The 23,535-nt window shown below is 44.1% G+C and overlaps 1 protein-coding gene across 1 annotated transcript in view; it reads left to right on the top strand.

Moving 5' to 3' along the window:
- The window catches only part of LOC126221596 (melanopsin-like), a 146,468-nt gene that overhangs the window by 35,530 nt on the left and 87,403 nt on the right, over positions 1–23,535 (top strand). The window lies entirely within an intron of this gene.

The following is a 23,535-nucleotide window of genomic DNA, read 5'->3' as shown; positions in this document are numbered from 1 at the left end:
CATTGTCTAAATTACTATTGCACCTCTCTGTCTAGTAGGTCGAGATTGTATGAGGCACTTCAGCTCCGCCGGTCATCTACGCTCTGTCTCAAGGGTCGCCGAGTCAGCGTGTCCAGGTGACCGTTCAACGCTTCTCTCTATAGGCAGCCGCCTTCATGCATTCAAAGGAGCCTGCAATACTGAGACCTCACAAGAAGTTCCGAAGCAGCAGAAGGGAGCAGCACATTTGCTATTCACTGTCTCGGAATATTGTTAACCCTGTGCTGGCAGTATCTGCTCGCCCGCGCTCAGAGATGTTCAACTTCCATACGGCGGTCCTCTATTGAGTTTCAAGTTAAATTTACTGCTTTGTCTTCACTTACCCCTTAACATCTAGAATTATTACACGTTTCTCACATTGCTTGTGTTCTGCAGGTAGATTTATTTGTTCCATTCTATTGTATCCTGTCAACTATAATTTAAACGAAGGCTGTATTGATTCTTATACAAATTATACACTGTACACTGACACAGTACTATCTCCCATTACCATAACTAATACTACGACATGACATTCTTAAAGTACAGATCAACTGTGGTTAACTACATGACAAGAATCGTCCGTATTCCACTAAATATTCCGATTGTCTTAGAAATTTCCAAAATGCCTCTTTTTAGTGATCGCTGTGTAATCAAATGCCCTGCATGATTTTCGCATTATAGGACTCGCTGTCATAGGGAAAACCTGGTAATCTACACTACTTCTAAACTCATCTTTTGAGGATAGCTCTACCGTGGTTTCAAGTATTCTATTTTGCTTACCGAAAGTACTCCATGCCACGTTTACTTTTATGTTTATATCTTTGCTGACTATCAGGTCTTTATCTCCTAATGCATTACAAACAAAACCTGTTGAAAGTGACCTGGACGTCAGTTTCAGATAATAAAGCTTTGTGATTCTTCCTGATTCTAAACATGTAAATTATGTTTATTGTAGCTCATCATTTTGGTGTTGAAATAACTGTCCTAAGCAGATGCGGGCGTTAAGGCCTAACTGTCACACTACCATCAAACAAAAACCATGCCTACAATTTTGGCGCCGCTATTTCCATAGAGACTCGTTTGACTAATACCCTTAAAGTCCATATCGACTGTACTAAGAGCAGGGGTTTATTACAATCTATCTCTCTGCCGGATACATGAGTTTATTTACGTTTCTCGGATGCTTCCTTGTTTGTAAATTTGTTGTTGAGACAGCGTATTTCTAGTATTCTTCCTAGTAAAATGTAGTAAACGAATAAGCTTAATTGCAGACTTAAGTTTTACGGTGATCAACACAAGCGTGTTGTTGGAAACCGTAAAAATGAAGAAACTGTTACGCCGCAGTGAAGTGCTATTGGGACTAAAAGTTCACCAGGCAGATCTTCAAAACGCAAGTTGAAATATCTTACCGAAAATGAACACCATGCTGGTATTGTAAGTAGTGATAATAACTAATGCATTTTAATTAGAAACTGCAAGCTTTCAGAATAGCTTCTCCTTGTTGCTAAATGTATATATCGTAAGAGCGAAAAACCCTGTACGTTTAGTGAGCATGCAGATATCCTGTAACATGGACAAAATACAGTGACGTAAATGTTCGCCTTGTTGATGCCATGAGAGGAAGTGGGAAGAGAGGAAAAACAGACCACATATTAACGTCTGCATAATGCCCTAACTGAAGTCAATGAAGCATTTATGCAGAGGGCAGAGAAAGAAACTGTGGATATTTGTGAATCTACTGACATTGTTGCTGCACTGGACAGTTCTTGGCAGAAGAGACGCCATACAGCGTTGAATAGAACTGTCACAGTTAACTCTAGTTACAGGGAAGATGCTGGACAATGTCTAACAAAACACTACCAAGGTTATGTCAATAAGGTTAATGAACACAAATGTGCGAAATCTAGAAGGCTTCAGAGGTGGTGTGGGACGTAAGAGAGCAGAATCTACTTTTAGTAGGTGAATCGCTAGAAGCTGTGTTCAGTACACCCACTTCCTTTTTGATGGTTACTCTAAAGGCTGTTAAAGCATATAGCAAAACTGAAATTTAAAAGAGTGGAATGCTTGGGATGTGTGCAGAAGAGAGTGGGACAAGACTTAAAACTCTACAAGGACAGAACCGCAAAAAATTTCTCAGATGGCAAAGCAATTGGAGGACGATGCAGACTCCCCAAATTAGAAATAGACAACGTCACATAATACTGTGGTCTAGCCTAACGAGAAACAAAGGAAAAATCAGTGACATGAAAAAAGCAATTTCCGCAACTCTGTTTCACGGAATATCCACTGATGAGTATCCACACAATGGCCTGTGCCCAAAAGGAAACACTTCATCTTGCTAGCATAGCGGGTGTGAAGCAAATGGACAAAACATACACATGTACACGCCATCCTAGAAACCGTTATGGCAAAATTAAAGTCAACAGATAAAGATCGTTCGGATTTTAAACTAATGGGAAAATGTTTACATGGCTTAAGACAAAACTCAAATGAAAGCTTCAGTAGTTGTTTTTGGAAACAGTTGTCGAAACTTTCTGTTATAACAAACCATGAGCAGATCAGTCATTAAAACAGGGGGACTGCTACAAATGGACAGGCAACGTGTCGCTGAAGATAAAAAAGTTGCTAAAAGCATGACAAAGGCGGCCAGAATAACACAGAAGGGAAATCAAAGTACAGAAGATAAATAAGATACTCATAAGCAACAAGATTATGGAGGTAGAATGTTTTGAAATGTTATCATCGAGAAGAAAATGACATGCAAATCTTTAGTGTCAATTTCCCGTAATCAAAGTTTTATCATACGTATGTATCATTATCTCATCCAGTATTAAAGCTATAAAAAACAAACTTTTGCAAGAATAATAATAGAGTAGTTGCCTCCACAGTGAACCACATTATTCAACATTATATTAAATATTATAAACTGGAGCATGACATATGATCTTAAAATATTAGAAGAAAAAACTGACTCTTGAAAACTTTTTTTTAGATACACAAGACAACATATTGGTAAATATTCCTGGTTTTCTGGTTAACATGTTAATAATTATAAGAATAAAATTTGTTTTGATCTTTTATTTTGAGTAACGTGGAAGTTCAGCGTACCTAAAAGAAAATTAGACCTATTTTAGTTTGTAAGATAAAAACCAGTATTCACTCCACTATGTATTCCACAGTTTTTATTTTATTTGTTCTAAAAGAATCAATATTCACTCCGCTATGTATTTCACAGCTATCATTTTTTTTATTTTTTTCGCATATCTGTCACAGAGGGCACCTGTGGTCTTGGGGCAGTCCTGCCTTCGCAGCCGAGCAGTGCCCACGTGCTGTTGCTTCCGCCCGCAGAGCGCGCGTTTGCTGTTACTTTCAGCGGCCGTCACTCGCGTCTACCAGAACCATCGCCAACCGTTTTCGAAAATCGGCACTACGATTCAGCTTCAGACCGAAAGCCTTGGACACGGAACGCTTCCTACGCGACATTGCTAAGATCCCTGCTTCCGACATCTAGGGCATTAATTTGTCTATCTTAAGTAGTACAGTGTACGTCAATAACGCGGCGTGTGAAAAAATACTTCGTGAAACAAGCATGGACTACTCTTTTGCCACGTCTACGGAAATTTCGGTGCGGAGAGGCTTAGGAATGCGCACCATATGAGTTTTCGAACTTTCATTCGAGCTCCCGGCGAAAGACATTATCGAGGCATTCCGCCCGTATGGCACTGTACATGGCCACAGTGCTGAGAGCTGGGTGCAGTTCCAAACGTAACCCGTTCTTAATGACAGATCACCATCGATCTTCATTGCCATATGCCATCTTACCTGCAAATCAGCTTGTGCCGCGCGGTAGTCATATACAACGGCCAACCCAAGACCAGTTCCGGATGCGTCAAAGAAGGCCACCTCAGATCTGAGTTCTTCAGTGACGAATCATCCGATTGCCAGCAGGCTCCGACGACGGTTTTACCGATCACTTACGCATCGGCGCTCTCTTCTCCTCCCACCGGCTGCCATCCGTCGGGACATGTACCGGTGACCCTTCCTGCTGCTTCAGGTACCGCCAGAGCCAACCTGACGCTTCTCCGGCGCCACTACCAACAGCGACGACTTCCGATCCCCTCCCGGCCGTTGACATGGACGATCCTTCACTTGTCCCAGTGACGACCTTGCTCCCAGACCACCGGGACTCCCTCCCGTCTTCCGACACTGAGGGACGAACAAGAAAACAACGTTCACCTAAAAGAGGCACGAGGAAGTGCCGCAAGGTCTCGGAATGAGAGAGATCACCTCCCCCGGAGGCTCCAGAGGCCGTCTGTCCCGACGAGGCCTCGGAGAACCTGCACGGCGACAAGAATGACGACAACATGAAGCCAGCTCTGGCTGTGCCGGTGCCTACACTGCTCGCTCGCCCAGGACTCACCTGGACTAATGGACTCCACCACTGCAACTGCCGCCGAGAAGTTTTCCGCTCTTAAGAACGAGGTGGAACATAAGAACAGCACAACGATAGCGCCCTCGGTAGCTTGGAGTGACGACGTCGACGAAGGCCCGAGCCACATGCTGGGGATGGAGTTACCGCCGATAACGCCTTCAGGTGGCGTACGTCACGAATCGCCTCTGCATTTCCCCTCTTCACCCTCCGTTGATGGAGTTTACGGCGGAGCACGACCCCAAACCTACCGAGTAGCAACAATCAACATCAGAACCATTAGCACCTACGTGAAAATTCAACAGCTGCGAGAGATGATATGTGCATGGGATGTCGACGTTACACTACTAGAGGAAGTACACGACCACACTTCCAGACGTCGCGGGATATAACACTTATCCTTCTGCTGGTGACTACATGGGGTGTGGCGTAGCCATCTACGCCCGAGGAGGCATTCCGGTGGCTGATATCACATACCTTCCGTCCACCAGAGGCACCATAATGGGGCTCCACCCACAGATGCGACAGGGCACTCTTCTATTCAGTAGAAATCGCCCCTTTGTTTCTCGGGCGCTGCTTGAGGGTGAATTTAATTGTGTCCTACACCATAAGGATCAAATGCTCCACTACTACGACTGACGAGAACTGCGCCTAGTCGTCCGTGATCTGTTGCACCACGATACTTGGGAAGTTCGGCACGGCGACGCACTTGGACATTCTTACCAGACAAGTCACTCCGCGAGACTCCTTGATACTATTTACGTCTCTCGGGAATTCACACCTGCAGTCCAAGGTGCGGAACGTTGGCCCATGACTTTTTCAGACCACTGCGCCTACATCTGCAACATTGTCCTCCCGCAACAAGTGCTGTGGCGCAGTCGTGCACCGTGGAAGCTAAACACCTCCCAACATCGTGATCCCGAATGTCTTCAACGCGCTACCTATACAGGGGTCACCGAAGAACCTCGCTTACCTAAGTATTGCACAACCTTGACTTAGTGGCTGGAATGAGCCAAATCTGCCATTCGAAGTACCTTGACGGCAAGGAAGTAGTTGCGTGGCGCCGGCACACTACCGACTATTTCTACCACCGTTCTCCACGGCCTGGCCGCCTAGCCTCGCACCCTTGAAACCTGAAGGGAACGTAGCAGGATTTAGGTACAAATTACAGCTCTGACACGTCATAGACTATAGGAGTGATGGTGCGGACCCAACGTCAAGATTTAGTGGAACAGGAACAGCCCACCACGCATCGTATCACCTCCGATAGGAAACGACGATGACAACGACTCGTCATCGATATCTAAACCTGTCGTGCCCAGCACGTCAATTGCCAGTACGAAATCGTCAATGCCTTTATAGACCACTACCGTACAACGTACCAAGAAGAGACCATCAACAAACGCGCTGAGGAGTTTGCGATACCACACGTAACTCGCACCCTCGCCGGCGACGAGGCGGACGAGGTGATGGAGCCGATTACGTGCGACGAAGTCCTCGATGCAATCAAAAAGGGTGTTCTGAATAAGTCACCTGGCGGCGACGGATTGTCGATAGATTTTTGTGGCGCTTTCTTTATCGTAATGTAAGCCCCGATAGCTGAGTGGTCAGCGCGGCGGTCTGTCACGCCAAGGGGCCCGGGTTCGATTCCCGGCTTGGTCGGAGATTTTCTTCGCTCAGGGACTGGGTGTCGTGTTGTCCTCATTACCATTTCATCATCATCAGTGGAAGCAACGGGAAACCACCTCTTCCCTAGACCCTCATGCGGTGGACCTCTCTGCCGAGGCTTTCCCCATGAGAACACCTGCCGTAAGGCAGAATACAAAATTTTCTTTACCCTAATAGCGTCACGGAGGACGACGATGTTTCGTGAACTGTTGACTTGACGATGGGGAACGCCGTCCTTTGTACGGGAATTATTATTCCCATCCACAAACCGAAGCCGGGAGCGACGACAGCACATTACCGGCCCCTAACTCTGCTTGACGCAGACTATAAAATTTTTGCACGGCTCCTAGCGACACGATGCTGTAAGATCCTGCCTAGCATTCTATCCCCAGAACGGACAATTCCGGGTGGCTCAGTTAATACACAAACGGGCACAGGAGAATGTCATGATTTAATTGCAATGGCAGCGGCGTACCGATGCGGTTGCCATTGATTTTGACGGCGCGCTCGACGAGGTGCGGCATCGTTTTCTGTTCTCATTAATGAACCAAATGGGTTTTCCACCCGCCTTTATCGATATTATTCGGAGCTTGTACGGCAGCGTCGAATCATTGACTCTGGTCAATGGCCGTGTGGCGGGACCAGTGACCATCTGTCGTTCCATACGGCCCACTTCCGACTCTACTCTATGGCATTCACCTGGAGATACTCATCGGGAATCTCACGAGCCATCTTTCTCGCCTCACTTTGCGACAGCAGACTTTTCGGTGTCGTGGCTAAATCCACGGCGGTGCGCATTGGACGCGGCCTATCACACGACGACTTAGCGCCTCTCCCGTGTGTACAGAAAGTGCGACACCTCCACTGTGCGCCGCTCCGCTGCCATCAATTTTCGGTGTACTCCAAATTATCCGCACGGCTGTGGGACAAAATCTCCTCCGCCGACTCGACCCTTCACAACATGTCGAATACCTCAATCAACATGTGGCGTCCAGAATGGTCCACATCACGCAGGCACTCCCGCTGCCATCAACTATTGGACGCAGCCTTCAGGCTGTATTCAGATGCTTACGGATGGTACGCTCTTTAAGGTCCGTTGCGAAATGCTCACCCTCCCTTGCGAGCGGAGGCCTCGGAGTCGTCAATGTGCGACTCCGAGTGGCATCTTTGTACATGCTCACCAAGCACAAGCTGTGGGGCCCCTCTCTTACACACAGCTTGCTGGAAATTCCTATTCTCGCTACCATAACGTCGCCAGTAGCAATCCGCCACATCATGCACCATCTAGCGCACATTTCTGATTTCATAGTCGACTTCAGTTGTGCTCACACTCACTTACCGAGCAGGCGTCTACTTCGAACCAAAGATATCTACACCCCACTGCTTCATTGCACATCCAGCAACAACATCGACGCGGTGTTCCACGGTTTGGCGTCATATCCACCAGCGTTTCCTTCCCCCCAACGTCCGGGCAACGTGGTACCACGTCGCATGTGGAAAATCGCCACAAATCAACGTCTTAACGCTATCGAACTAACGAGCACTGAATGTTCGTTGTCTTTTATCTCCGCGTTCCGCCGCATTGAACCATCGACATTCATCCATCCCGAGGATAAAATCATGCGATTGTATGGGCCAAGGGGGAGACGATCATTACATGTACAATGATGGAGATAAACCACGCCAGACTTCTGGCAGTACTTGCAAAGCACCTGCAGTGAAGTCAAGCACCGATCGCGCTACCACGCCTTCTTCGACCGTTACCTCCACGCGATTTTTACGTCCGACACTCCAGCCTCGCTGTCTGATGTCTGAGACTCTCCGCTCTACATTTATATATCATAACCCATAGTGTAGTACGCGCATGGACACACGCCCCTTTCTTTTAGGCACTATTCAGGAGCACGCTGTTCATTCCCCCAACACTACTGTCGCCTCCTCCTTGTCTTCTGGCCTCCTTTCAGGCGCTTCTTGCCGGTAGTGTTCCCGGGAAGAGACCTCGCATGTTGAACCCTACCCACTCTGCTCCACGCCCCATCTGCAGGGCAGATGCCTGCAAGTCTTATCATACTCCCTCTTTCTTCCACTTCTTAGCTTACTTCAGTGTTACTGTTGTTATTTTTCCCACACTTTGTTAATAAGGACTTTTGTTCGCCTTTTTCGAGTGTAATGTCTCGTGTTGATTCCGCAGGAAGAATGGCCTTTCTGTTGTATTTATGCTTGTACAAATAAAGATATTTGTTTACTTAACCTGCTTCCGGTAAAAAAAAGCGCACCGGCCTAGATAAAAAATCGACAGCGTATTTGCTTCGTAATCAAAACATTCGTGGTAAGAGGTACGAAACCTACCGCAGCTTACATCATTTTGATTAATAACCAGTAATTGTCGGACGAAGACTTTCATCGTAAGCTGTCACCCTCATTCTGCCAACGGCCTTGTAAAAGAGGGTGGAGGAGCAGACAGAATTTCGGGACCCTTATTCGTCCTGGGGGTGTGAAACTGCCCCTAACAGCGAAAAAAAAAAAAAACAGAATTTGATTAACGGGATGAGGATACAGAAGACAATCAAATCCACTACATTAAAGACACATAACATGTAGCGGGTAATTGAAAACGAGCCATGATGATTTCTCAGTTGCCACAATAATCCAGAACAGTTCCCCATTCGGATCTCCAGGAGGGCACAGACAACGGGGAGGTAGCCATGAGAAAAAGGCTGAATAAACAACGAAGCGATAACATTCTACGAGTGGAGGCTCGGAATGTCAACTGCTTGAATGTGGTAGGGAAGCTATAAAATCTGAAAAGGGAAAAGCGAAAGTTCAATCTAGATAAAGCAGCGGTATGTGAAGTTAAATGGAAAGAAGACAAAGATTTCTGGGCAGATGAGTATAGGGTAATATCAACAGCAGCAGAAAATGGTATAAGTAGGATTCTGCTAGGGCAGAGAGTGTGTTACGGTGAACAGTTCAGTGATAGGGTTGTCTATGTCAGAATCGACAGCAAACCAACACCGACAACGATAGATCAGGTATACATGCCGATTTCCCAAGCTGAAGATAAAGAGACATAGAAAGTATATGATGATTTTGACAGGGTAATACAGTACATAAAGGGAGATCAAAATTTAATAGTCATGAGGAACTGGAATGCAGGTCTAGGGGAAGGAGGAGGTATACTTTGAAAGGGCTGGGTGATAAGGGAAGATTTTAGTTGGATCACATCATGGTCAGACAGAATTTCTGAAATCAGATACTGGACTGTAAGGAGTGCCCAGGAGCAGATATAGACTCAGATCACAAAGTGGTAGTAATGAACAGCAGTCTGAAGTTCAACAGATTAGTCAGGAAGAATTAATACGTAATGGAGCGACATACAGAAGCACTAAGGGGCGAGACACACTTGAAGTTCTCTAAGGCAATAGATACAGCAGTAAGGAATAGCTCAGTAGGCAGTACAGTTCAAGAGGAACGAATATCTCTAAGAAGGGCAACCACAGAAATAGGAAAGAAAAACACAGGTACAAGGAAGTTAACTGCGAAGAAACCATGGGTAAGAGAACAAATACTTTAGTTGACCGATGAAAGAAGGAAGTACAAAAATCTTCAGGTACTTTCAGGAATACAGAAATACAAATCGCGGAGGAAGGAAATAATTAAGAAGTGCAGGGAAGCTAAGACGAAATGGCTTCGTGAAAAATGCGAAGAAATCGAAAAAGAAAAGCCTCAGCATATAGGAAAGCAAAAATAATCTTCGGTGTCACCAAAACCAATTTTAATAACACTGTTAGTGCAACGGGAATTCCACTGTTAAATGCAGAGGGGGACGGATAGGTCTCGATGAGAAGGAAGATTTGTCAGATGTGTTAGAAGAAGGTACAGAAGTCGATTTAGAAGAGATAGAGGATCTAGTATTAAAATCAGAATATAAAAGATCTTTGTACGATTTAAGATCAAATAAGTCAGAAGGGATAAATAACATTCCATCAGAATTTTTTTTAAGCAAGCATTCTGGAAAAGCTGTGTCAAGTTCCTTTTGTTACAGTTTTCCTTCAGATTCAATAATTGTTTCCATTGTAACTCCTTATCCAGCACCAGTATCGGAGGCAAGTTACTTTTGTATTAAGCATCTGTGTCTATGAATCGTCTCTTGCCCTACACAGGCATTTAAAAAAGTCCTGGAATTCTCACACATCTTTTTCTCTGAATGTTGCCGTGCCTCACTACATTCGAAAGGTTATTGACGCGTAAGCTACAGGCCTTCAAACCGATGGTTAACTGTAGGAATATTATTATTTAGAAACTTTAAATGCCGTAGCCTCTTAACCTTGCATGCAAGGATTCTTCTTGTGAACTATGTGGTCAGAAATCCTAAAAAAATACACATCTCGTACCTTTCTTACGAGTTTAGTTCTAAGGTTGGAGTTGAATCATCCTTGGTCTCCGAAAATCACTGAACACAGCATAACTGGAAAGCAGGATTTTTGCGTTGCTGGCGTAATGTTTCGTCCTACTTTCGCAGTATCCTGTATTCATAGCGTTTAGGTTTCTGCAATCAAGAAGGCCACTATCCATTATTTGACTTACTCTAGCTGTCCGTCACAGAGACGGAACTTTTAGAATTCAAATTAATGTTTGCCGTAGAGAGCAGTCAGTTTATCTGCAACTTTGTAGTCCATGTCATATATTGTGAACACTCTGATTGTTTGTGTCCTTTGCATTTCTGTGCAGTACGCTAGTCATGAACTGTATGCTTAATGTTATCTGTTAAACGTCGCAATTTGGTCTGTGTTAATGACGTTTTTTATATCAGTGAGTTTCATCATGTGGTATCGCCTGCAACTTTCGTAGCGGTCTCTCACAACTGCGCCGATACCACAACGAGGATGTTAAAGAAGGACGTTAAATAACACTTCAGACAGGGTCTGTAATGTAACGAGCACATAAACTCTCCACCAGACGCCTGCCAGAATCACACAAGACGGCGAGTGCTGAGATCATGGGGTACCGTGCACACTGAAAATCATAGTGAGTCTGTTCCGTTGCTAATGAAGTACACAGAATCTGGGCCCAGAAGCATCTAATCCACTTGGCATACTTAATGTGTAGATATGGTCTGAAAATGCAGTTTAAGACGAACCACGAATGAATCATCCAAATGGGACGGAAATAAGTATATGTGATACACATGTACAGACCAAAAAATTATTACGAGTTCAGAAAGATTAGAGGATTTATTCAAGAGAAAAAGCTTCAAAACTTAGCTCGACAGTAACGCGTTGGTGTACGTATGACTCTTAGGCAAACAGGTATTCGGCTTGGCATTGACTGACAGTGTTTTTGGATGTCCTTCTGAGGGATATCATAGCAAATTATGTACAACTACACGTTAGATCTTCAAAATAGCTAGCTGGTTGAAGGGCCCTGCCCACTGTGCTCCAGACATTCTTAATTGTAGCAGATATGACAGCCTTGCTGGCCAATGTAGGATCTGTCAAGCAGGGAGACAAGCAGAGTAGACTTTCGCCGTGCACACACGGGCGGATTACTATGCAGAAATACACGCTCAGGCCGTATTGCCATGAAGGGCAACATAACGGGGCTTAGCACATCGTCGCCCCCACGGCTTTACTGTAACGGTGGCGCGGATGGCAACCAAAACGGTCCTGATTTGGCACCCCAGTCCATCAGTCCTGGTTGTCGGGCAGCTGGAAGGGCGGCAGTCAGGCTGGTATCCAGCCGCTGGCCGGAACGTCTCCAGACAAGTAGAATTGTTATCAGTGATGAATCCTGCTTTGAACTTTGCCCATGATCAGCGCTATATCCCTTAGGATCAATGCCAAGTCTAATAATTTCTTGCCTAAGGACCGACGTGGAACAATGTGTTATTGTGTTGCTCAATTTATAAAGCTCTTTCTCTTGAATAAATTGTCAGCTTTTTCTGAAATCGTACTCATTTATTTGTCTGTACAGATGCACCACGTCTAACGATTTATGTCCTATTTGGCACGTATTTCTACCGGAACATACAGCTACTTCTAACTACTTAATCTTAATATAAAGGTAGATTCTCCCTAACGTTTTAAATAAACCGAAGCGATGTAGATATCACTGAGACAAGTAATTTGATTTGGGACAGTTAGTTTCACAAGTACCCCATAAGTGGATGTTAACCATCAGATGACGTGCCTCACTGCATGTGTAGTGGTTGGGCATGTCCTTATTATCGTTGCCGGTAGAGCGGCGGTGCTACAGATTCCACCGTCATGGTACTCTTTATTCGTTCTTGCATAATAAATGGTAATAGGGTAGTACCTGTGGTAGTTGCAATCCAATACTACTAAACGGTTTTACGAAACCAGCCTAGCCTAGCTTTGCGATGTGTAGCACTGGAGCCTACCAGCGAGAGTAGGATGGACAGGCGCAGGTGCTGCACGTGCTCCGAGGTACGTCATCAGGTGGCTTTACTTGCTCACCACTTGCTACCCACTTTTGGGATACTTCCCGACATTTGTGACCCCATGTGACTTGCATTTAATTATTCGTTTCAGCGTCATTTACATCGCTTCAGGGATTTTTAAATGTTAATAAGAATCATCCTGAAGTATATACTATTTAAGTTTCCATACATATAATTGCAGCAGTATCTAACATACCTTTTTGGCGTTGAACACATTATAAAGCGGGAGTTTAGCCCGGCATATAATAAGTTCAAACAACCTGCGGCAACGCAGCTTGGTGACTTGTTCAACAACCGCTAATATTTCGACAAGAGAAAACATCGTCATTTTAAAGGCAGAACTGCAACGAGAGAGTGCTTTCTAGGGAAACTTAAACCCTCGACAGGCCGACAGAAGCACTACTAAGGTCTATGAAGAAAGACAACACACACAATCTCAAACATTCTCAACCTCTAGTTGTTTACGGCGTGTATCTCTCTCTCTCTCTCTCTCTCTCAGTGTGCGTGTGTGTCTGTGTGTGTGTGTGTGTGTTTTTACGGCTCCATGTGTTGCGTTCCTGCATATGACGTGTTGTATTTATTGAAAAAGACAGGGAGTTCACCTCTCTGAATATCGGTGTATGACGACGACTATGATTATGCATGATCTCATTCACATTAACATATTACTGCATTTGTCTTAATTATCTCAGTTAGTTATTGACAAACAATTTACTCTCTTATACATGGGATAAATCTGTGAATGAATTCCAAGCACACACTGTACATTCTCTGACCAAATTAAGCCAATAACTGATCGGAGAAAAACCCTTTTCACTGACTGAAATATGGTGATTTGCATGTGTCGTCTGCTACTATTTAATTAGGTTATATTTGACAGGAAATAAGCTACAGCAAACGACGTACGTTTCCGCTACAGCACACGAAATTTGATGCACTCAAAAATGTTGTATTTCATAAAGAATTAATTATGTTAATATCATTAACAGATTAATAACGTCAAGTACATTTAACGATGGAAAAGTTAAAAGACAAGATGCGATCTTAACAGACACAACAGAAGCAATTGCTACATATAAACAAAGTGTATCACCACTATTATGTTTCAGGAGAAATTTAATTTTTTTAAAATTTTAGTATGTCACTTATATTACTTTCTTCTAGCTACCTCATTTCAATATACTCTTATAAATAGTGAACCTGTACCAAGAAAAAATGATATTGTTCGCGAAATAGTAATTAACAAAAATGGTTCAAATGGCTCTGATCACTATGGGACTTAAATTCTGAGGTCGTCAGTCCCCTAGAACTTAGAACTACTTGAACCTAACTAACCTAAGGATATCACACACATCCATGCCCGAGGCAGGATTCGAACCTGCGATCGATGCGGTCGCGCGGTTCCAGACTGAAGCGCCTAGAACCGCTCGGCCACCCCGGCCGGCCAGTAATTAACATATTTTTATTTTATTAACATATATTTATAATGTCTGTAGCCTGGTGAAGAATGGGGTGATTATCTGTTACTAATTAGATAAATTTCTAGGCATTTCGACGTTTAAAGCCTTGCATTAGATATCAACTTCTGTAATATTTCCGAAGGCGAAAGGAGCATAAAGACAAGAGGATGAGGGGAGATAGATGGGTCATTTGCCATCGATTAGCAATGTTTCCTATAGAATACTATCAAGGAAACATCAAGTTAAAGGATCTTTCATCCATCAGCTAAAACTTCATCTCTCCTGGTTTCTATCAAATACGGTCCACGGCTACACAAGGCAGGAGTTATTTGGGCCAAACAAAATCTTTCCTTGGGAAAGATTGTTTGAAGGACTTTGTTGAGTATGAGTGGCATACTCCCTTTTCCATAACCCAGAAAATGCTTTACTGCTGAACCTTAAATTTCCAGGAGTCATTGGATTTGTTATAAGCTATATCAGAAAGTTGTGGAGAAAAAATTACTCAAACGTTGAGGAAGAAAATATGTTATATCGACATTGATTGGAAAAAGCCTTATTTCCGTGTTCGAGCTCGGTTTCTACAACCACTCAACACATTACTCATTGGAAACACGCCGGAAGAGAATGTATCAGTACAGTTTGTAACACATTCCTAAATGAAATGTAGCACTCTGCAGACAGCCATATTGCCAACATTACTTGTTGCAGCTAATTCTCTTCCAGTGACACTAGGGTTGTCGTGAAACGCTCGAGGAAGGTCCTCCTCCATGAGAGGATTTCTGCTTCTGTACGCCTCCTCAGGTCGCGAGTAGTGGGCTTAAACCTCCCACGCTCTGTAAGACGACGGACAAGCTTCAGATGTCGACCTGTCGGGGCAACGTCCTTCTAAAAATTCCTCTCGATACAAATCGCCACGACCATTACCATCTGCTAAGCCATAAAGCAAACGAGCATCTGGTAACTTCACACATGAGTGCACTTTGATTGATGGACAGCAATCATTTGATGTTACATGTCTGCTAGTTGAACAATGAAGTTGTACGCGTATCAACACAAGCAATGAAATTACTCGCATGGCAACACAAGCAACGAAGTGAGTCACAGGTCAACATGACCTACGTTCAATTGGAACTACAAACACTGGGGTGAACCTAGTAACTACAACTTACTGTAGATCCGCACCAATCGTATTCCGAACATTTGATATACTGTATGAAATCGTTTCATGTAATGTTGGTACTTCTATCTCCGGCGGTGTCCCATGATTAACGTGATTATGAAGAGAAGAAGAAAATAAGCTCGACCATGCTAATAAAGCGTTTCCGAACCCCTGTCCGTATAAAACACTTTATTTCTCTATGTGTGAGGAAAGTTTCTTGAAAGTCGGCCTATACCTTTTCGTTACATCTTGTATGCTACATTGAGAACCTTAGGTCTTAAATGTTACTATTCGGCCGCTATCATTAAGGAATAGATAGAAATACAACTGTTGGACGACTTCGTCAGTTTGGATGACCGTACTCTGAAAGATATTGCCTGGAGACCTCTTATTAATTATCGGCTTTCTCTACGTAACCAGCGTTTATCTGCTACTTCAAAGAACAAGCATAATCGATAACAGGGTGCTCGTAACAGTCTACTGCCTTGCATTAAAAAAGCATGTGGTTATGTAACGACCCAACGTTCCACACCAAGAATGGGCATGCCGTAACATAAATTACATATCAGTGTCCTTTAGGCATTCTATACATCAAGACGTTCAGTGACACACACGACTGCAATTTTGTAACAGCAAATATCTTTGGAAATTTTACGGAATAAGTACGGTTAGTCTATTAGAATTGGAATCGTGTTTGGAAATAGATATATGACTGCTGTCTTCGTCGTCAGCCTTAAATCAGCTGTGAAATGAGCTGGTCAGGCCTGCATAAACGTTTGCTTACACAATGAAACAAATATGTAAAGTCTGATTTTCTAAGTTGGCGTCCACCATGCTAAATTTGTAATTTGCAAAGGTAAATCGGGCCACAAATTGGAGTTATGTATATATCCATTGTGTATATATTGAAGGAAAACGTATTTAGGTACCGTAATCTCAGCTTCGGTGTCGAGCAACTGAGCAGCATTGAACTTGGGAAGGCTTCAGCATCTAGAATCGAAATGGGGGAACGAGTTGCATGGTAATCTTATGGCCTGTTTCAGCTCATGTGTGACTATAGCTGATCATAATTGCTGCAAATGAGCACACTTCATACTACACGATAGCAGTGTAGACACTTCTACAGCTGAAATGATAATTAAATGGACACCCTAGCTGCAAACAGGCGTTGATATGCTCCACTGGGGACCCGTTGAAAATGTGTGCCCCGACCGGGACTAGAACCCGGGATTTCCTGTTTACATGGCAAACGCTCTATTCTTCTTTTTTTTAATTAAGAAAAAAGGGGGTGAACGTGATTTGAAGCTCAGACTGAGACTTCAACGCTACTCATTTTTCATTCTTTTTAATTTTTATTTTTTTAATTTATTTTATTTTTTAATTTTTTTTTCAATGTCAGACTTACAACCTTTACTGACATACATTTTGTTGTACTAACGCATAAATAGTGTCTAAAATGTCCAAATGTTGACAAATAGTGGTTAATTAGAAAATTAATTAAGTAACGAAATTCAGTTAACATGATAAATCCAAAAATTCAATGAAACGAAAGAAAACGCCGTCCAGACAATTTCGCGATGTAAATGAAATGACCCTCTCATAATTAACACAGATCAATCTGGACTAACTGGAACAAAATTTGGCCAAGATATTTTACAGGAATTATATCTCACTAGGACGGCGATTCTTCGGGTCGCTTTGAAGAAGCGAGTGGTGGCGTTTGACTCTGTAGCCTGTTCCTGTAAACTTCTGGGCTAATAGGCCGTGGTCGTTGCATAAGACTTTCTCCTGACGTTTCCTCTCTGGCTGCTGGGGATGTCTTCAGGGGTAAAGTGGCCACTTTATCTCTGAAGGTGTCTCCTGCAGTCAGAGAGAAAACGTCAGGAGAAAGGTTTATATTTCGACCATTGAGTATTACCTCGGAAGTTTTGAGCGATGTCAGTATCATCCGTGAAAGGTTACGCTGTATGATCTGCAGGCCACTGTTTTAACGTAGAAGGTGATGGGCATCTCCAGACGTTCGGCTGAAAAAAAGCGGGAAGAGCTGCGACTTGCACAGAGTGCACCATTTAAGTCGCACAAAAAAGAGCCATGGCACATTGTCGCGATGGCCAGTCTACACTCAAGCGCCAAAGAAACTGGTTAGGCATGCCTATTCAAATACACAGATATATAAAAAGGAGAATACAGCGCTGCGGTCGGCAACGCCTATGTAAGACAACAAGTGTCTGGCGCAGTTGTTAGATCGGTTACTGCTGCTACAATGGCAGGTTATCAAGATTTAAGAGAGTCTGAGGATGGTGTTATAGTCGGCGCACAGCATTTTCGAGGTAGTGAGGAAGTGGGGATTTTCCCGTACGACCATTTCACGAGTGTACGTGAATATCAGGAATCCGGTAAAACATCAAATCTCCGGACTCGCTGCGGCCAGAAAAAGATCCTGCAAGAAGGAGACCAACGACGACTGAAGAGGATCGTGCAACGAGAGAGAAGTGCATCCCTTCCGAAAATTGCTGCAAATTTCAATTCTGGCCGGTCAAAAAGTGTCAGCGTGCTAACCATTCAACTAAACATCATCGACAAGTGCTTTCGGAGCCGAAGACCCTCTCGTGTACCCTTGATGACTCCACGAAACAGAGCTTTACGACTGTCCTGGGCTCATCAACACAGACATTGGACTGATGATGACTGGAAACATGTGACATGATCTGACGAGTCTCCTTTCAAATTGTATAGAGCGGATAGACGTGTGCGGATATGGAGACACCTCATGAACCCATGGACCATGCATGTCAGCAGGGGACTGTTGAAGCTGGTGTAGGCTCTGTAATTGTGTGGGGCGTGTGCAGTTAGAGTGCTGCGGGACCCCCTATACGTCTAGACACGATTCTTACAGGTGACACGTACGTAAGCATCCTGTCTGATCACCTGCAGCCATTCATGTCCACTGGGCATTCTGACTTACTTGGGTAATTCCAGCAGGACGATGCGACACCCCACTTGTCCAAAACTACAGAGTGTCTCCAGGAACACTCTTCTCAGTTTAAACATTTCCTCTGGTCACCAAACTCCCCGGACATGAACATCATTGACATATCTGTGAGGCCTTGCAACGTGCTGTTCAGAAGGCATCTCCGCCCCTCGTACCCTTATGGATTTATCGACAGCTCTACAGGATTAATGGTGTCAATTCCCGCCAACACTGCTTCAAATATTAGTCGAGTCCATGCCACGTCGTCTTGCGGCACTTCTGGGTGCTCGGGGTAACCCCCCACGATATTAGGTAGATGTACCAGTGTTTTAATCTCTTCAGCGTATTTATTATGGTTGCGGACGTAACTCTCATTACACATGTTGCTGAGAGAAAAAAGCCATCGTATAAACTCAGCGTAAAAAAATAAGCTCTCTTTTGGGGGAAAGCCTTCGATACTGATAGTATACGGCCCAGATTACAGAAAAATATCTCTACTTCCCTGACATAAGAGAATTAATCGCACATGCACACAGATTCTAACTTGGTTCATATTATTTACGCAAACGGAAAGCGTGTGAGGAGGATGCTGGCTGACACATAAGGTACTTACATATATGCACACCATCCGTATTCTGTTAACAAGCGAGCAGACGCAGAAAGCCGTCCGATGATCGCCTTGTCCGACGTACTCCGGGACGGTGTTCCTATTTCACTTTTTTCATCTCGTTCCGCAGAGGGTACGGTGGCAAGTCATACAACTCTGTCCATTTCAAACGAATCTCAGAAAGCTGGGAGTGGGAAAAAAGGGGCGCCAAATAGGAAATATTATGGAGAGAATTTTCATTTCCCTTAAGAGTCTCATGGACGAAGAATATCTTCGACTGTTATGTGAATTTGAATTATTTGTAATTTACTTTGGAAGCATTTTTTGATGGTTAGGAGCGCCGTCAGGGTAATTTCCTAGAATGTTTGTCTATCGAAGCCGTAGGCGCCAAACGATAGGTATCGAACGTGCGATTCTAAATCGGTTACGATACTTTGGTGGCGGACGCTATGATAAATTATTTGTGAGTTGCTGGGGGAAACCAAACGATTTTTGTCGGTAGTAAGCGGGATGTCTGGTCTTGTAGACGTTCCTTCGACCGACTGCCTCACATGGAAGAATATAATTCCATGCTTATTCAATGTAGAAAATTGTTTCAATTTTTGTCGGAAATATGGACTAATACCGGATGACGAAAGGAGTCACTGTTTAGACTGCGGTGGGGCGATGTCTATAAAAGTTCGTAAGAAGAGTTCCGATAGTGAAATACCTTTACAATTTCATTGCAGAAACTGTGTAAACGAACAACCATCAGGAAGAATACATGGTTTGACCATTCCAAATTATTGATCCAGACCAGCATAATTCTTGTATCTTGCTGGATTAGGGAATACACCCTGCAAGCAACAGCATCGGAAGCTGACTTATCTACCAATACCGTGTGCGACTGTTTCGTGTTTTGCAGAGATTGTGTTATGTAATAGAGACGAACGACAGTGTACCTATCTGTGGACCAAACAATGTTCTTGAATTGAACGAATCGCACATAGCTAGAAGGAAAAAACACAGAGGATGACCTTTAATGAATGAAATCAAACATATTTGGGCATTCGGTGGTACAGAACGAGAGTCCCGGAAGTGCTTTGTGGTAAGAGCGTTCTCCAGAGACAAGGTAACTTTAGTCGGTTTGATAAAGCATTTTATACTGACCTGTAGCAAAGTGATTAAGGACAGCATTCAGTCCTGCAAGGCACTGAAAGCAGAAGGATTCAGTCACGAGTTCGTCAACCATTCTGTAGAGTTCCTGTCTTCCGATGACCCCAGTCTGCACACGCAGCACATCGAGCGGCTCTGGAGATCAGTGAAATCTTCCATTGAAAGCGAAGGGCGTCCAGGAGAAAGAAACCAACTCTACTTGTTTCAGTACCTGTATTTTCATAAGGTGCGGCTGCAAGGGAAAGTTGACGCATGTGACACTCGGTCCATATTTTTGCGAGACATTGGCAGAAAAAAAGGGAATGAAAATATGGAAATACCTCCAGTAGCATATACATCAAATGGACTTTCTCATGACGACAACGTCGTCAACGAGTGAGGTAAGTCGTTTCCTTTGTAATTATAAGTATTTTAGTAACGCTTTTCCTTTGTCGTTGCTGTAGTGACCACTATAAATATGCTCATAACACGCGCCACCACAGCCGCGTGATCGGTTTAGAATCGCACGTGCGATATCTATCGTTTGGAGCCCACGGTTTCGACAGGCAAACATTATCCGAAATTACCGCCGTTGTACAAGTATCAAAGAATTTTGAAACTGAAGAACACACTGGTCTAACGGTCCGCACAATTCTTCCCCGCCCCCCACCTCTCCCCCCACCCACCCCCCTACGCCACACTACACCACCCCTTTGGGGGTAAGTTAGACCTTTCGGATCGTTTGCGCCAGTATGACGCTAGCATGGAAATGTGATGAATAATTCTTCAATTCGAGGAATGGTGTCTCATGTTTAAGCGTAGACCAGCGACTATCCATCCTGAAGAACGATCAGATCGACCTCAAGTTGTGAACGAGCTATAATCAATGTTTGAGAAAAAAACTCAACAGAATAGGTGTCATCATCGAGCTTGTATTTTCCTCAGATTTCACGATCAATTTTTTCTGGCATATTAGGTTTCCATTTGTGCTTTACAAAAGTGTGTACTATGTAGTTTTCTCTACTCTTGTCAGATGAACACAATAATGGAAGCTGTACTTACTTTTGTCACTTGGTGCGGCATGGTTTGGCAAGGCTTTCCTGGAGAAGAGGTTCAGTTTCACATAAAAGTCCAGAGACAAAGCGCCAATCATTTGAATGACATCCTTCACTATGCCCAACAAACCCAAACAAGCCAAACAATTTCTGAGCACCAGAATGGTTAGAGGTACAGTGTTTTGGAATCTAAAAACACGCTGGTCATTGACTTTACGCATAGATGCGAGACTGCAAATGCAGTGGGATTCTGTCAAACCATTTACCCACTACGCACCGTCGTTCAAAACGCACATAGTGTTTTGTTGTCTAGCAGCATAGCGCTTCTTCATGGGAACGCTCGTCCGCATTTTGCTGTGTTGACGAAAGTTTTCCTCCGGCAGTTTAAGTTAACAAGTTTATGATCCGCCTTGTGGACCGGACTTGGACCCGAATAAATACATTTTCCAAAAATGTAAGATTTATTTGGGTGGAAAACACTGTGGTAAGAAATACGAACAGAAAGAGGACGTTAGTCACTGATTCAAAAAGCATAGCTAAGCTCTAAGAAAACTGTTTACTTTTGAACGTCGGCTACGTGGAAAAATAGCAAAAATGTTAAATAAGTTTGCTTGTGTTACCTTGATGTCGGGGGAAAAAAATGTTCCCTACTTTTAGAATTACTCTGTATTAGAGATTCTTGATATGGATAAGCAGTAGGGAAAGGAGTAAGCTACAGGGAAAGACGGGTGATATACAGTATGTGCAAGAACCAAGAGGCTACAATGAGATAGAAGACAAAGAACTAAGTGCTCATATTAAAAATGGCGTTAGACAGGGATACAGTCTTTCGCACCCTGCTGTTCAATCTATACAACGGAGAAGCAATGAGGGAAACAAAAGCAAGTTTCAAGAATGGGTAAAAATTCAGGGTGAGAAGATTCCCTGATAACATTGCTCTCCTCAGTGGATGTGAAGAAGAATGACAGGCGTTCTTGGATGGAATAAATCTTACGATGAGTGCAGAGCACGCGTTGAAAGGAAACCTGAAAGAGACATAGGTCATAACATGTACCAGGAATGAGAACGAAAATATAACCTTCGTAATCGCTGATCACAAAGCAGACGAAGTTAAGGAGATTTCTATCTTGGAAGCAAAATTAGCAAAGCAAAGAGGAGCAAAAGCAAAATAACACATGCAAAAGTGGTACTCCTGGCCAAGAAACGTCTACTACACGATGGGACAAGTAAGTGGCCCAGACGAGTGGATGCGACTGGACCTAAATTTGTGGCAGAACTAACGGAGGAGGAGAGGACCTTTCGTTACTTCCAGCAGGACGGAGCAACTGCCCATGCCGCCGGCCAAAGCTTGGCGCACATTTACACAATGTTCACACCTGACAGAGCTGTTAGCAGAGGTCAGTCTGGTTTCGGTCCTAGCTCGCCACTCAGGTCACCTCATCTGATAGTGTGCAGTTACGTCTTGTGGGGAACCTTCAGGTCTAAGGTGTACGGCATCAGCCCTCATAGCCTTCAAGAACTTTAGCAGAACATTTTGGATTTGATTGTAAGAACCCCCGCAGTCCAGCTTCGATCCGCTTTCAGCAACTTGCTGACCAGGGTCAAAAAATTCCAAGAGCTGAAAGGTGGTCAGTTTCAACATCTGCTGTATTCAGTACTGTGTTTTCTTTTCTCTGCTGTGTTTCTTCGTACCCTGAAACTCTTCTTATCTGGGCCATTTTTATTCACCTTACCCTTCACCATCCAACATGGACCTTAATTTCAGGAAGAAATTACTGAGAAGCATTGGAGCGAAGCATTGTGTAGCAGTGAATCACGGACAGTTGGGAAACGGGAACAGAAAGGAACTGGTGACTGAGGTGATAGACAATATTGTTGAAAATCAGATAAGGAATGAGGACTTTATTCAGAGAAACGACGGGGAAAGGAACTGTTAGATGGCCCTTCGATTGCCATCTGTGGAGAGTTAAACGAGACGCCAGGACGACAGTAGCTTTGTGTAACTAACTTCTTTATCCCGGCCCTCGGCCGTAGTACATCGGTAGCAGCGTGGTGGAGGCGTCCAGTTGCCTCTCATGTAAAAGAATAGGCTTGCAGCATTGCTGACAGTGCAAAGAGCGGAGCCGAGGGAGACGTCACACGAATGCCGCTGTCAGCATTGACTCCTGGCTGCGACGGTTACGACAGCGCGGCCGCGCAGCTGACGTTGCCCTCCAGCGAGCGGACGGCTCCCTGTTCGAGTGGCAGTTCTCTCGTGACTCAGTCCAGGTTGCTACTTCCTATCGTAGAACAGCGGACCTCTTAATTCATTTCAGGATGTCGCTCTGGCTGTCACTGGCCCGTGGTGTACGCTTTGAAACTGAGGCAAGAATAATTTAGTATACTAAAGGCTGAGTACATGAACTCTCGTGACTGTGTTCATTTAGGGCTTAAGGCACGTACTCTATACACTTTCATGGTGGCAAGTGAGGAAAGGTTTCCGTCGTTTCGCTAGCGTTTTGTAGTGTCGGCTGTTAACTATAGCCGGCCGAGGTGGCCGAGCGGTTCTCGGCACTACAGTCTGGAACCGCG

The sequence above is a fragment of the Schistocerca nitens genome, chromosome 1 (assembly GCF_023898315.1).
Source record: "Schistocerca nitens isolate TAMUIC-IGC-003100 chromosome 1, iqSchNite1.1, whole genome shotgun sequence".
NCBI classification, from domain to species: domain Eukaryota; kingdom Metazoa; phylum Arthropoda; class Insecta; order Orthoptera; family Acrididae; genus Schistocerca; species Schistocerca nitens.
This window is presented reverse-complemented; position numbering and strand designations above follow the sequence as displayed.